At 38.0% G+C, this 13,844-nt stretch overlaps 1 long non-coding RNA gene across 1 annotated transcript; it reads left to right on the plus strand.

Annotated features, from left to right (window-relative positions):
- Window positions 1-11,004: 11,004 nt before the first annotated feature.
- On the plus strand, window positions 11,005-13,226 carry LOC146615799 (uncharacterized). Its single transcript, XR_014906943.1, has 4 exons — window positions 11,005-11,048; window positions 11,513-11,591; window positions 11,970-12,065; window positions 12,828-13,226. It is a non-coding gene; the product is annotated as an uncharacterized LOC146615799 (long non-coding RNA).
- The last annotated feature ends 618 nt before the right edge of the window (window positions 13,227-13,844 follow it).

The raw sequence follows: 13,844 nt of genomic DNA on the forward strand, positions 1-13,844 counted from the left end.
CATGAATCTAACTATCTTCTTTAGTCAGGGAACACTCTATGTTTTTAAACCAATCTACAAACCACTTGGAAAGTGAAACTAACCCTTCCACAATAAGTGGAACAGTGGAAGATTTTCACGTGACAAGCAATCCCACAAAACTCCAAGGAGAGTGTGTTATCAAAGGGCCATCTCCATGTTAATGTTTATTGCTACCCATCTCCTCTGTCACTTCGGGTTATATTTAGCTCCTGCAGACTTTTTACCCATTTGGGTCAGGGCTGTCTCTGAGGCTGGAGCACTTGTGCCTGGGCTTTTTGCTCTCAGACTACAGGCATCATGTGAATTTTAGGTCTTCAGCCTGCTCTTCCATTTATCTAATGGCTGCTGGACTTCACTCAGTCTCCAACCGAGTGTGACACCAACACTTCTCTTTAAAGGTTGCCATCATTTTTTAAAAGCTAAGAAGGGTAGATAGAATATGGACCTTCTATGTCTGGTTTTATTGTAATGTTCAAATAGAAAGATGAATTTCAACTTGAAATAAATTTTTAAGATTGGCTCACGGTATGCTGCATGAGACTGGATCAAGGTTAAAATGAAAACTTTGTTGGTGATATATATATGACAATAAAGGCTGCAATGGAGTAATATTTCACCATTACAAATATTTCGGTCAGGTTTCCTGCTCAGTGCCACCAAGAAGTTTAAATTCACTTTCTAAATGAAGTGAACCATGACATATATCTGATATCCTGTTTGAGCAGAACTAAAACCTCACATTACTGATAATTCATGATTATTCTGTCAGTTATGTATACAAAGAGCTGTCGACTCTGAGCTTGCTTATATAATATAGAGTATAAATTATTATTCTGGAAGACACCATCATTTTAGTAACCCTACTAAACTTATTGAATTTTCATATGATTTCTCCTGCCATGACCAGCATGGTAGGATGACGATAAGTTAGCCAAACCAAATATTTCTTTTAACAATTGTCTCTTCTATGGTAATAAAAATGTTTTCTGTATGAGTATTTTTAATAATAGGACTATAAAATAAATCTGAGAGTCGGAGTAAAGAAGATCAGTTTCAGTAATCAGATTAGGGATTAAAGCAGCAAAAGGCAGGAAGAGGAAGCTGAGCTGAAGACTTGTAATTTCCCCTCACTGAATCAGCGAAGGGGCTTTCAAGCACGACAAGTCTCAGTGTGCATTTTTTTACAGGCTCAGCCCTCCTTACATGCACACAAATTTTAATACCCACACATAGTTGGGATGGTAAGCAGGGTTTTCGACAGAGTACATTCATGGCTTGAAGGCTATCCTTGTGAAATGTCTCAATGATTCATGGAAAACAGCTCATTCTATAGTTTAGAGGTTGAGGGTTTACATGTTAAATGAGGAGAGCTTTATTTTGAACACTTTAAAGCTTTGCTCAATCTCCAGTATAAGTGTAATTTTAAATTATAACAAGCTCACTTTGTAACATGTGCTAGCAAACAGTTCAAAAATCATACATTCCTATCAACAAGGTCAAGGAGAACTGAATTCATGCTTTTCTATAACTATCTCAATAGTAACTCTACATGTTCTTCCAAATTGCATTTGATCTTTTGTTTTTGTCCTTTTATCCTTTTAGAAGCATTGCTAAAAAAAAAAAAAAAAGAAAGAAAGAAAGAAAGAAAGAAAGAAAGAAAGAAAGAAAGAAAGAAAGAAAGAAAGGCTTTCTGCTCATATGTCAGAATACACAATTGTTTATCTAGAGAAAAATTCCATGGGAGATGGGATACACCCTTGACAGGTTGCCAGTCTGTTGCAAAGCTAACATGGAAAGAAAGATCGCCATTCATGCTCACATTTACAGCTAATTTGGACTTTGGAGGGCAGCTGGGACAATCAAAGAGAACTCATGCAGGCACATGCATGCACCACACAGGGAGCCTCAGCTGGCTAGCAGATTCAACCCCAGGAACTTTTTACTATTAGGCAACAGTACTAACCACAGTACACACTGAAGGAAATTGCCGTCCCGGGTTTCCTCCGTGGCGTGAGCGATAAGCAGAGTTCTGTCCTTTCCTTCTAAGATTCCTAATTATTTAAAGTAACACTCAGGTATGCCATTCAGCTGGGTTAGTTACAGCGCCGGGAGCAGCTTGGGAGAACAAGGAAACACAGACTGCTTCAGGTTGTCTTCCCAAATCGACTCAAAGGTTTATTTGATACACAGCAGTTTATATAGAGGAAAAAAAGGTTCGTGTGTCAGCTTTCCCAGTTCAAACCGGTACAGACTAAATAAGGAAACGTCTTCCTGCCTTCTGAGCAAAGAAGTATCCTGTGTGTAGTTTATCAGTTCAGCTATAATTTATGATCATCCCAGCAAAATACACTCCTAGACATAAAATACAGAGTTCTTTCATTAGTGAATTCTGAAACAAACCACCTGGCCTTTAACGAGCCTTTTTCTAAGAGATAAGGAAGGGAGGATGGGAGTAAGGAAGTGGTCTCATCTCTGTGGTGTTTTCGACCTTGGGGTACCAGCTTGTGAGTCTTACACATTAATTCTTGGGTCACAGAGAAAGAGAAAAACAACTAGTAGATGGGCCTTATTGAGTAACAGTTTTCCTGTATAAAACAATATCCTGTAAATGCTTACCGTGGTATCAAAATATCATAACAGTTCTCCCCTTTTATCATGAAATGATAACATAGTATAAAGACAGAATGTAATAACATAATATAAAGATAAATCATAAATGTGAAACAAATCATAAATGTAACTAGTCCTTCGAGTGAGCTTAATATCAAAATCTTAAAAACAAGAAAAGAAAAACAAGAAAACGTCATTCTCTTCTTGGACAATCGAGTAATTCACAATCTAATGCTCAATACATACATCAGGATCATCATTGATGACATCTGACACATAATCTGGGTCAATTTGTGCCAATTGCAAATACATTGAAGTAGCTGTACTAGTAGCTATACGGGTTATCATTGAACGTACACAGGGTACCACACAACAGACAATAATCATCAAAAACATGCTGCAACGGTTACAAAGGCTACAATTAGTTCCTTCCATCTTCCAAACGTGTCCTGTAGCCACTTATGTAGCCACTGACCGTGACCTGTATTGGCAATTAGTTCTATCTTCAATGCTTCAAGTTTATTCATAGCTTGTGTGAATGAACCGTTAGGGGCGGTGTTATTGGGAATGAAAGTACAGCATATATCAACGGTTACTAGACCACAGGTACCGGTCCAATTAACAGGTAGAGCTAATCTAAGAGTATTATTGCACATCCAATAAGCATGTGGGATTGGTCTGGTCAGGCGCGTGACCATGTGTGATTTAACTAACTCCCCCCAGTCAGTGTCATTTAATACACCGTCTGGGGGAACAATGATCGAGTCTCTGCTCGAACTTGAACTGTGTGTGTGTTCCTCCAGATATGATAAAACTTCAGCCATAGAGACAGCTAGCCATGTCTCATTACAGCGTGCACCTGGGGAGTCAGAGAAAAATGTATAGTTATCCTTTGTATAATCTATGTGTGTGTCTGGGCCAGTTAACTTTAGTCTGCGCAGACATATCATACTAGTATTAAAATGGAGAGGGATCTGTCCTAAGGGCAGTGAGGGCTTTAACCTATTCTTAGGGCGTTTCATTGGGGCGCAGGTCCCTGCGGTGTCATTAGATAACTTCAATAATTCGCCTAATGGAGTCTCAGGGTTAGTTGGTGTGTGTGTGTGTCTAAGTAGGCAGTCGAGAGGGCTCAGAGTCAACTGTAAAGTGTCTTTAAAGAGAGCATTATCTCCGCCGATTTTCTCTAGTCCCTCAGTGAGGGGGAAACCGGATATGGGGTATCCTACTATTACCTGTTCTGGATTAGCCTTTGAACAGACATAACAGTTACTGTTTCCTAAATCACGAGCGGCTGTTCTGGCATTTTCATACCAGGCGTTAGCTCCTGTTCTAGAGGGTGCATAAAATGGTTTATTAGTGGCGTCTATGTTGCTATTTACTGATTTTAGGGAACGTGAGGAGTGCATTAAGTAGGTGTCTTGCAAAATGGAGCATGAGGTATAGTCAGCAAAATATAACCTGCAGAAATGTGAACATGGTTGCAGTTTACAATACAAAATAGCAAAGAAAAATCCTAAGGTTAATGCGATAAGTATGATAAATAACCTAAATATATAAGAAAATATATAAGAAAAACAGTTCTTCAGTTGTCTCCTGGCCTGGTCCCAGGTTCGAGAGACACAGAATAAGCGTCGTATGATGACAATGGGCATTTCATTTTCTCCATTATCAGGATGGAATGAGTCTGGCTTTATCAGGTTAGACATCATGTGGTACTTTTGGCTTTCTGTTCCTGTTTAAAGAGATGGCTAAGATCCGTTGCATGTGATTCAGATTTTTCGTCGCTTTCTTTTGAGCTGGTTGGATCAGAATGCTGACATTGTTTACGTGCAGCTGCTACAGCGACTATTAATTCGGTCTCATCGTAAGGGTGTGGGGCTGTAGGCTGAACGGCTGAACATGCAAGACTAGCTTTTCCTGCGGTAGGTTTATGTTATTTGCTAGAGCCTGCACTAGTTTTATTTGATGTTAAAGCATCTACACCTGGTTCCGGTCCCTTTTTCCATAGTGGTAACATTTGATGTATCACGTCGCGGCATTCTGTCATATATTTTCTACAGGACTTTTTAAGCAGACTACTTTTCTTATCACAAATGATATTCAACATTTCTACTGACCTGTTTTCTGGCGATAATCGTTCGGGATAGGGCTCCGAAAAGAAATTAGAATGCATTGTACTTACAGTCCGTAAGTTGTAAACAAAGTCAGTCACATAAGCACTTCCGCATGTTCTGGATACGTGATCATGGACGTCTTCACCGATTCGCGGACGTAGGTTACACGTAACCGGAAATGGGAGTTGTACTGAGCCGTTATTTGAGACTTTATTTTGTATTTTATTAATTTTTGGTTTTACAGGTACTTTAGATTTTTTATCGGACCTGTCTGTGGTCTTTGAATTATTCTGACCCATGTTCAGTGATTTCCAGAGGGGTTTACACGCTAGGAGGATTTAGGTTAGTATTTTCGCTGCGGCACAGCTGAGGTCACTTTAAATTTATTGCTAGCAATTTTGTTTGGGTGAGCAACTCTCACTTAACGAGCAACTTCTCGCTTAACAACAGGCAACTCCCTGTGTCTTTCTGCTTTTAATTTACTGCTTTTAACCCTTGAGACCCGTGTTTTTTTTTTTTTAAAAGAAAAATTAAACAATTAATTATTATTATTATTATTATTTTTTACGTATAAATGTGTTGTGTCTTTCCACTTGATTATAACTGATTTATTTATAACATTTTATATAAAAGAAAAACGAGAAGCACATTAATTCATAGTAATTTAACATAAAATTGTTTGATAGTGTTAATTTGGAAAGCCACAACTCTAGCGGGTCCACCAACACCACACAAGGGTTAATTTACTTTATTCGGGGACTGAGGAAGTCGTCAGTGTATCTCTCTGGATCACTAAGTGAAACTTCGTCAGCATATCCCGTTTTTTTTTTATGGATCGATCACTGAGAGAGGTATAATACGGTCTTTATATAAATATGAAAGACGTGTATTTACCTTCTGTCAGCCATCCCACTTCTGACACCAAAATTGAAGGAAATTGCCGTCCCGGGTTTCCTCCGTGGCGTGAGCGATAAGCAGAGTTCTGTCCTTTCCTTCTAAGATTCCTAATTATTTAAAGTAACACTCAGGTATGCCATTCAGCTGGGTTAGTTACAGCGCCGGGAGCAGCTTGGGAGAACAAGGAAACACAGACTGCTTCAGGTTGTCTTCCCAAATCGACTCAAAGGTTTATTTGATACACAGCAGTTTATATAGAGGAAAAAAAGGTTCGTGTGTCAGCTTTCCCAGTTCAAACCGGTACAGACTAAATAAGGAAACGTCTTCCTGCCTTCTGAGCAAAGAAGTATCCTGTGTGTAGTTTATCAGTTCAGCTATAATTTATGATCATCCCAGCAAAATACACTCCTAGACATAAAATACAGAGTTCTTTCATTAGTGAATTCTGAAACAAACCACCTGGCCTTTAACGAGCCTTTTTCTAAGAGATAAGGAAGGGAGGATGGGAGTAAGGAAGTGGTCTCATCTCTGTGGTGTTTTCGACCTTGGGGTACCAGCTTGTGAGTCTTACACATTAATTCTTGGGTCACAGAGAAAGAGAAAAACAACTAGTAGATGGGCCTTATTGAGTAACAGTTTTCCTGTATAAAACAATATCCTGTAAATGCTAACCGTGGTATCAAAATATCATAACACACACCAACATGACAACTCAGACAATGCAAGTTCCAGTTTTGCATAAATCAGTTTTAATGGAGTTAAACTAGAAAAAGCTCCTGATGCAGAAAGGATGTTTAAGTAGAGGTTCAAAAGCAAGTCTGTTAACATGGCTATTGACAAAGATTCAGTGGTATATGTGCTCTGTGACATCTATGTCTTTGGTAGCTGTTGCACCCTCATCTCTAATTGAATTATATCACGGCTCCAGAGGCACCAAGACATCTTTCTTCATTATTATACGGTGCTTAGGCTGAGGTTACACTTGCTTGTGGACTCACAGACAAGCAGGGGGTTTTTTTTGTTATGACATTTTCTGTGAATTATGGAGACCTTTTAGTTTTAGCACAGTCTTTGTAATGAGCTACCTGCCATTTTTCTAAAAGTTCATACGTTTATTTATTGATGCTGACTTCTTTCATTTTAACTACAGCAACATCTATCATGTAAAAAGAACATATTGTTGAAGCTGCGTTCTTTTTCTTATCACAAATGTGTAATTAAATGTTTTACTAACAGAGCAATTTATTAGTTCAGCCCGTTTAATATAAAAGTGAGCTGTATGTGACCAATGACATAAAATAAGTTTGGCATCCCCGCCTTAGATGATGACATGTGATGTCACTGGGGCCAAAATGGACCCTCACATATTTGCAGACATGGAAATTTATAATGCACATTTATTGTTTAAGAATTGAAATTTAAAAACTATCCTCAACACATAACTTTAGTTATAACCTCTGAAAAAGTGATAATTTGCTACTTTTTGTTTCAAAAGTGTTTTAAATTCCCCTCCTATAGATCTGCAATGCAGCTAATGTTCAGGACCAGCTAACAGTATCAAACCCCAGATTAAAGTGCTGATAAAAGTGATCTGCTGGCTTCACATCTGTTCCGCCATACCCTGTATGGTTTCACATTTCAGGACAGAACACAAATAAAAAAAATAAACTTATTGAGGATTTTTACATCCAGCTTCTTGTTATTAAACCGAGAATCAGACTTTTTAAAACTTCTTAAGATGATCATTTCACAGCAGAGTGCATTATTATTTAAAAGGTCACATATCTGGAACGTTGTTATTGTAATAATGTAAATCAGCAGTAGCAATATGTGTTTAAGTAATTGCATTCTCCTCCAGGACTTGAATTACCAGCAGTGATATTAAAACCAAGCAGACACTGAACACAGCAGCTGGCATTCCCATTTCTTCACCCAGCATGCTTCTAACGTGCACATCACATCATCATTTAAACGAAACCACATGCTCCACTGCCAAAGGTCTGTGACTTTTTTTTACCACGCACCATATAATGCAACTCCATAGCAGCTCCTTACTGTTGCTGTTTTCTAAATCTGATTGTAGCTCGAGCTTCAGTGGAACTGTTTTTGTGTTGCATCATTTTCAGAAATGAGTCACTGTCTCAAAGCCACGACTTCAAATACAAGTTTTGATTACAGTTTTAAAATGAACTGTGCAACCATTTCCCAAACGTCTTATCCAAACACTCCTGATGGGCGTTTTGTGCAAAGGCTTTGGCTCAGGATCAGTTCTGACAAAGCGACCTCAAACAGATGACTCAGTGAATCAGCTGCTCACAGCAGTAAAACTTATGATTGTCTTAAGTGGGATATTGTGATACAGTAATTCCTAAACAATGTCTGAGTAACTGACAGTCCTTTATCTTAACACTGCATTACTTCACCCAGTAACATTACTTCTGGTTAAATATCGCCAATTCATTCTATACTTTCACTTTATACTTCTATGTAACGACATGTCAGAAGAAAATAATGTTTACCTTACAAAATATATCGACCCCTAAGAATGGGTGAATTAGGCAAGTTGTGTAAAGTGCTTTGAGTGCTCAGTTAAAGTAGAACAGCACTATACAAGAATCAGTCCATTTACCATTTACTGCCTGAATCCATTCAATTTCTTCCACTGGAGCCGTCTCCAGCTGTCATAGGGCAGCTTTTTCTATTAAAGCCAACACTGCGTGTTAAGAAGTGACTTGAGACGAGTGATGCAACAGAAAGAAAAAACAGTGCTGGCAGTGTTTCATGGTTGTGTCACTGTTCTTGGAAAAGTGGGCACACAATAGAGACTGGCAGGTGTGTTACCCTAAAGTCCCAAAGTGGGAACTACAACGTGGAACTGGAGTAACTTATGATAGTTACAGACAAGCAAAACACTCACTTAAATCTGAGGGAGAAAATCCAGTTTTAAAAACACCTACTTCACAAGGTCCTAACCTTCAAAAACAATCAGGAAAAGATTGTGTTTTTACTTGAGACTGTGACTGTTTGATTTTCAGAGAATTTAGTCTTTGGAACAAGCAAAAGTACTTCGTTAGAAAAAGGACAAAAAAATAAAAACTTACAGGAAATTGATGAATGGATCAGCAGAACCAGATTTCTCTGTTATCAGTTAAATGTCATAAACAGAATAGTATTTAAAAACAAGGGCAAGCTTCAAAGCTGTCATGTAACCAAACTTAGATAGAATCCGGTTTGACTTTTAAGTCAGTACCTCTCTCCTTGAGAAAACTGGCCTGGATAAACAGGTTTCTTTAATCTGCTTGGCTCTGATAACGGAAACAAAAACAGTTTCCTTACAATGATCACTGCAAACACCCAACACTAGCACACACAGTGTTTGTAACATGTTTTCATATTGCAAGCTTCTTTTTTTTTTAGAACTTAGCAAGCCTAGCCTAAATTTTCAGACCATTTTATCAGCAGTGCTTTAAGGACTCAATCCATATCCAGAATGAACTGTGTATTCTAAGAAAGCAAAGAGCTATTTTACCCTGAAGGCAAAGGTTTCAGCAGTAGGAGACATGCAGAGAACATGGGGTCACTCAGCTGGACAAAACCAAAGGTTATAAAAACACTAATTCACCCACTTCTGTCTCTGGATGGAGCTCACCTTTGCATGACCTCTTTCAACATGTCACTGCTTAAAGTACAAATGAGTTTTCCATACAGTTTTCCTTCTGCCCCTGCTTGTATTCTCTTTTTAAAACCTCCCATTAATTAGCTTACAGAGCTTAGTGTGTGATATCAGTGTCAGTGAGTTCAGTCAGATCAGCTGCTCATGTTATTAAATTCCTAATGAGTCGCCCAAGAGGCCCTGATATCACACAAGGACACTTCAACAACACCGAGTACCACACAGATATCAACCCACTCAAGATTTTGTGGCGTGCTGTCATGACCTTGCATATTTACGGCAAGTTTGAGCTTTTGTGTCTATTTGTGTGATATTTTTTATGAATGTTGTGATGATTTTAGGTATTTCATGGTCAGGTCTGGCTTGAAGACATAACCCCTGAGAAACAGTAAAACTGAAGATCAATCTTAAATCATTTAATGGTTTCAAGAAACAGAAAGAGCAGATAAGACATTTTCTGTGTGTTGTCTTCATACAGGGGTCGGAATTTTTTTTTTTTTTTTAACCCTTCTGAGGCCCTGGGACCATTTTTGTACATTTTAGTTTTTCAGTTACAAGCCATTTGCACTGTGTTGAATGGAATATAGCCAAATTCTCTAAAAAAAAGTTTGGTATAAACAATAAAAGGCATCAGTAAACCAATCAGAAGCCTGTTAGGAAGTCTTATATTGTTTACTAGCTGAATTAAGGATTTTTTTTATGTGTAAACTCCCCAACAGCAAAAGGGTCAAATTTACTAAATGGGGCAAAATAGTTTGTGAGCACAAACCCGTAACTGGCACTCATAGGTGTAATTTACAAAAGATTGTGCCGTTTTCTGAACACAGATGCAGTCAGTTTGGGGGCAATTAGCAGTAAGCTGTGTATGGCAAATATTAATAAATCAGTAAATATTGTCTTATATTTTGTGCCTTGAGACAGGAGCTCCCAGAAATACATATGCAACAGGCTCAGTTGCAAAAATCTCTGAGCTCCCATCGCTTACACACAATCTTGTCACGGCACACTGTGCTCTCTTTGTAAATACCAATAGCACTTTTATTTCAAGCCAGTGTGAGCTGGCACAACTTTACTTAATCTCAAACACTCTTTAAAACTACTACAAAGAAGAACAAATAGCTAAACAATTTTTAAACAGAAACAATGGTGTGTGGAAGACCCTGCTATCTTACCGAAATGTTTGCACTGACTTTTAATGTGGCAGGGACACACACCCACCACACAAGCGCACACATACTTCAGTGCTTGCTGCACATGCCCCAGGAAATCCAGCAAACTGCCAGTTTTTACATTCACCCCAAAGAAGTCTGTTGACCACACAAATCTACATCAAAGCTTATAGCAAAAAATTACTTCCGCACTAATGAATAATTTGTTAAAATGATGGGGTGCAAACACAGTTTATGCTTTCATTACACTGTAAACCCCAACAGTCTACCTGACTTATAAAGTTTGTGGATATAACAATTAAAATTCCTCACAAAGTTGAAACAACTTAAAACTTTTCTGTTCGGTTAACGATTCAAACAGTTATAATTGTACATGGCTTAGAAGTTAAGAGTAAATACTGCTTTCTTAATTATGATTTTTGAGTAAATGTTTTTTTCCGAGCTCCGCATGTGGACGTCATGACGTCATGACGTCTTCTCTCTAACCTGAACGACGTTGACAGAAAATTCTGTTCAATATGGCTGCCCTTCTCGAGCGACTGGAGAACACATTTGGAGAAACTTGTAAGTAAAACTGAACCTTCGTTATGTTTATTTTTTCCGTAAAAAAGCAAGTATATTAATATGTTGCAGCCAATAACTTGTTTTCGAATGCGCTGTTGTGTTAAAAAGCACAGACCCAGGTGGTGAATAGTTGTTCGCGGTTGTTCGCGCTCTTTTTCAAACATAGATTATGTCGTCAGTTTTACAGTTTTAACCGATTAAAACACAGTTTTACGAAGAATCACACATAAAGAAAGGGTCTTAGTGATATTTTAACGACCCCTTGCCAACGCAAGAAAGTTGGCGTTTTTACAACAGCAGCCTCATTGTTCGGCAGGTTTTTTTTTTTTTTCTTCTCATTAGCATCATTCAAAAGTGACTTAGCTAGCAGTGGCAACTTCTATCTAAAACAATTGAAATATAGCAAGGTGTTGTATATTTAGTGTGCTGATAAGGTTTTCAATATTTTTATTTTTTCTTCCAAGGCTGAAGGCCAAAGACAAAAAGACAGAAGAAAAAAAAATTCAGACTGCAATTAATTTCAGGTGGAGACAGTAAACACAGGTGAGTTGAAAGATCTATTGAAGAAACCATTCATTAAGTCCCTTAAGGTGAAGATTTCATATATTGATAATGATAAAATTAACACAAATTAAAAGTTTCACTGATAAACACACAATTTTTCCTTGCTTTGAACCCCATGTTCTATATAGATCACAGCTCTGATCTGGAGAACACTATTTTAAAATACTGTGTAGGGTTTTTGTCAAATGATTAAGAAACATACTCTCCGTCACAAGAGACAGAAAGGTTGTATCTTAAAAGAAAAGTCTCCAAAATTTAGTAGAGTCTGATGTCATGCAGTTTCATAAACATGTATTCTCCCCAAAGAATGACACCTGAAAACTTTGCGTTAAATGAACTTTTCTTTTCCCTTTTTAGGAGGCGCCTGATATCAACGTGAAACGCACTGCAGTACTTCGTGCCCTTCCTGTATACCTGCGGGAGGAGGACCCAGAATTCTTTTAGACATGTAATGTAAGTGTATTTTTGCATTACTTAAATTCTGCCAGTAAGATAAAATGCTATGGATTTTTTTAAATACAATTTAATACCCTAGCAGCTACCAAATTGTACAAACAAAATACCCTCTCTGTAGAAAACCCACACACACACAGGTCAGGAGCAGGGCACAGGCGTATCACAGCACTATGGCTATGCTGCAGGTGGCCCAAAAACCAGGCTGAAGTCAAGATTTAGTTTCTTTTTGAGATAAAGTCATGAAATAAAAAATTACTTTTTTTTTTAGAAAAATAATAAAAATACAAATTATGTAATGCAAGAAGCTAACACGTTAATGTACATTTTTCAAAAAAAGTAGAGTACCCTAACTCGTTACAAAGTAACCCACTACACTGCTGAATGTTTTGCTAGATTACAGGTCATGCTTGTCACATTCTCTCAAACCAACCTTACTTATTTAATTGGGGCGATCGTGGCTCAAGAGTTGGGAGTTCGCCTTGTAATCAGAAGGTTGCCGGTTCGAGCCCTGGCTCCAACAGTCTCGGTCGTTGTGTCCTTGGGCAAGACACTTCACCCGTTGCCTACTGGTGGTGGTCAGAGGGCCCGCTGGTGCCAGTGTCCGGCAGCCTCGCCTCTGTCAGTGCGCCCCAGGGTGGCTGTGGCTACAATGTAGCTGCCATCACCAGTGTGTGAATGGGTGTGAATGTCTGGATGACTGAATGTGTAAAGCGCTATACAAATACAGGCCATTTACCATTGATACTGTGTCTATTCCAGGCGGACGCATTGGATGAGTCGACCCTCATTGACACTCCAGTTGCCCTTCTCACAGTGGTTACCGACGGCGCTTCCCAGTCCAGTCCATTTTACTTCCTCAAGCATGGCTGTTTTGGTGAAAGGCGACTAGGTGATGCGTGATATTCCCAGATTTGCAAATGCATTTGCTTTATTGTTTGGCTTGATCTATGCTCTGCATTTAGACTACCCCAGGAAGCTGGTTCACACATTTGCCTTAGTCCAAAATATCTTCATGGGGCTTGATGACGGCAAACCCCTGAAACCCCTGCCTACATGCTCTTAAGGAATATAAGGCAATGTTTGTTAGGACACGCACTCTGTTACTGAGCACTTTGTTTGAAGCACTTTAAGCACTTTAAGTTTACTACAGGCTTTGGGTGGATTTAACTCCATCAGTTTACCTAATTTTCCTATACTTGACTGCCTTATCTGGTTATTTGGAAGCTGATCATCTTTGTACCCATTTTAAAAAATTGTTTTTCATTTCTATTTAAAAAAAAGTGATTAGTATTTGACTTTTTGTTTTGCATTTTTGTGTATTTTGAGAAAGATGCAATTAGGACTGATGTCGTCCTTTGTGAGTTTATAAAAAGATAAATGTTCTACACAGAATTTATAATGCTCACTTTATGGTGCCGATGTCCATGTTAGTTGTTTTATAAAAACATTTGTGATGTTTTTAAATTTTCATGAAAAAATGTTAAATAAACAAAATGTAAAGTAACTGAATTTCCGTACTTTTTTTTTTTTAGTAGTCTACACTCACAACATATCTTTTAATTAATAATCAGATAATTTGAGTTTAGGTTGTAATATAATTGCATTGTGTTGCATCAAAATAATAAACTACAAGAAACACAAAAATATTGAAATTAAAGTATACAGTCTTTGAGTAAAGCTCAATTAATAAAATATAAAATATAATTTAAAATTTTTAGGTTAACAATAAATACAAATTTTGAGTACCCCATACTTAGAAGATATGAGTTTTTGTAC

This window comes from Diplotaxodon limnothrissa, linkage group LG16 (assembly GCF_057381915.1).
Source record: "Diplotaxodon limnothrissa isolate DT_005_m linkage group LG16, D_limnothrissa_male_GT1.1, whole genome shotgun sequence".
NCBI classification, from domain to species: Eukaryota; Metazoa; Chordata; class Actinopteri; order Cichliformes; family Cichlidae; genus Diplotaxodon; species Diplotaxodon limnothrissa.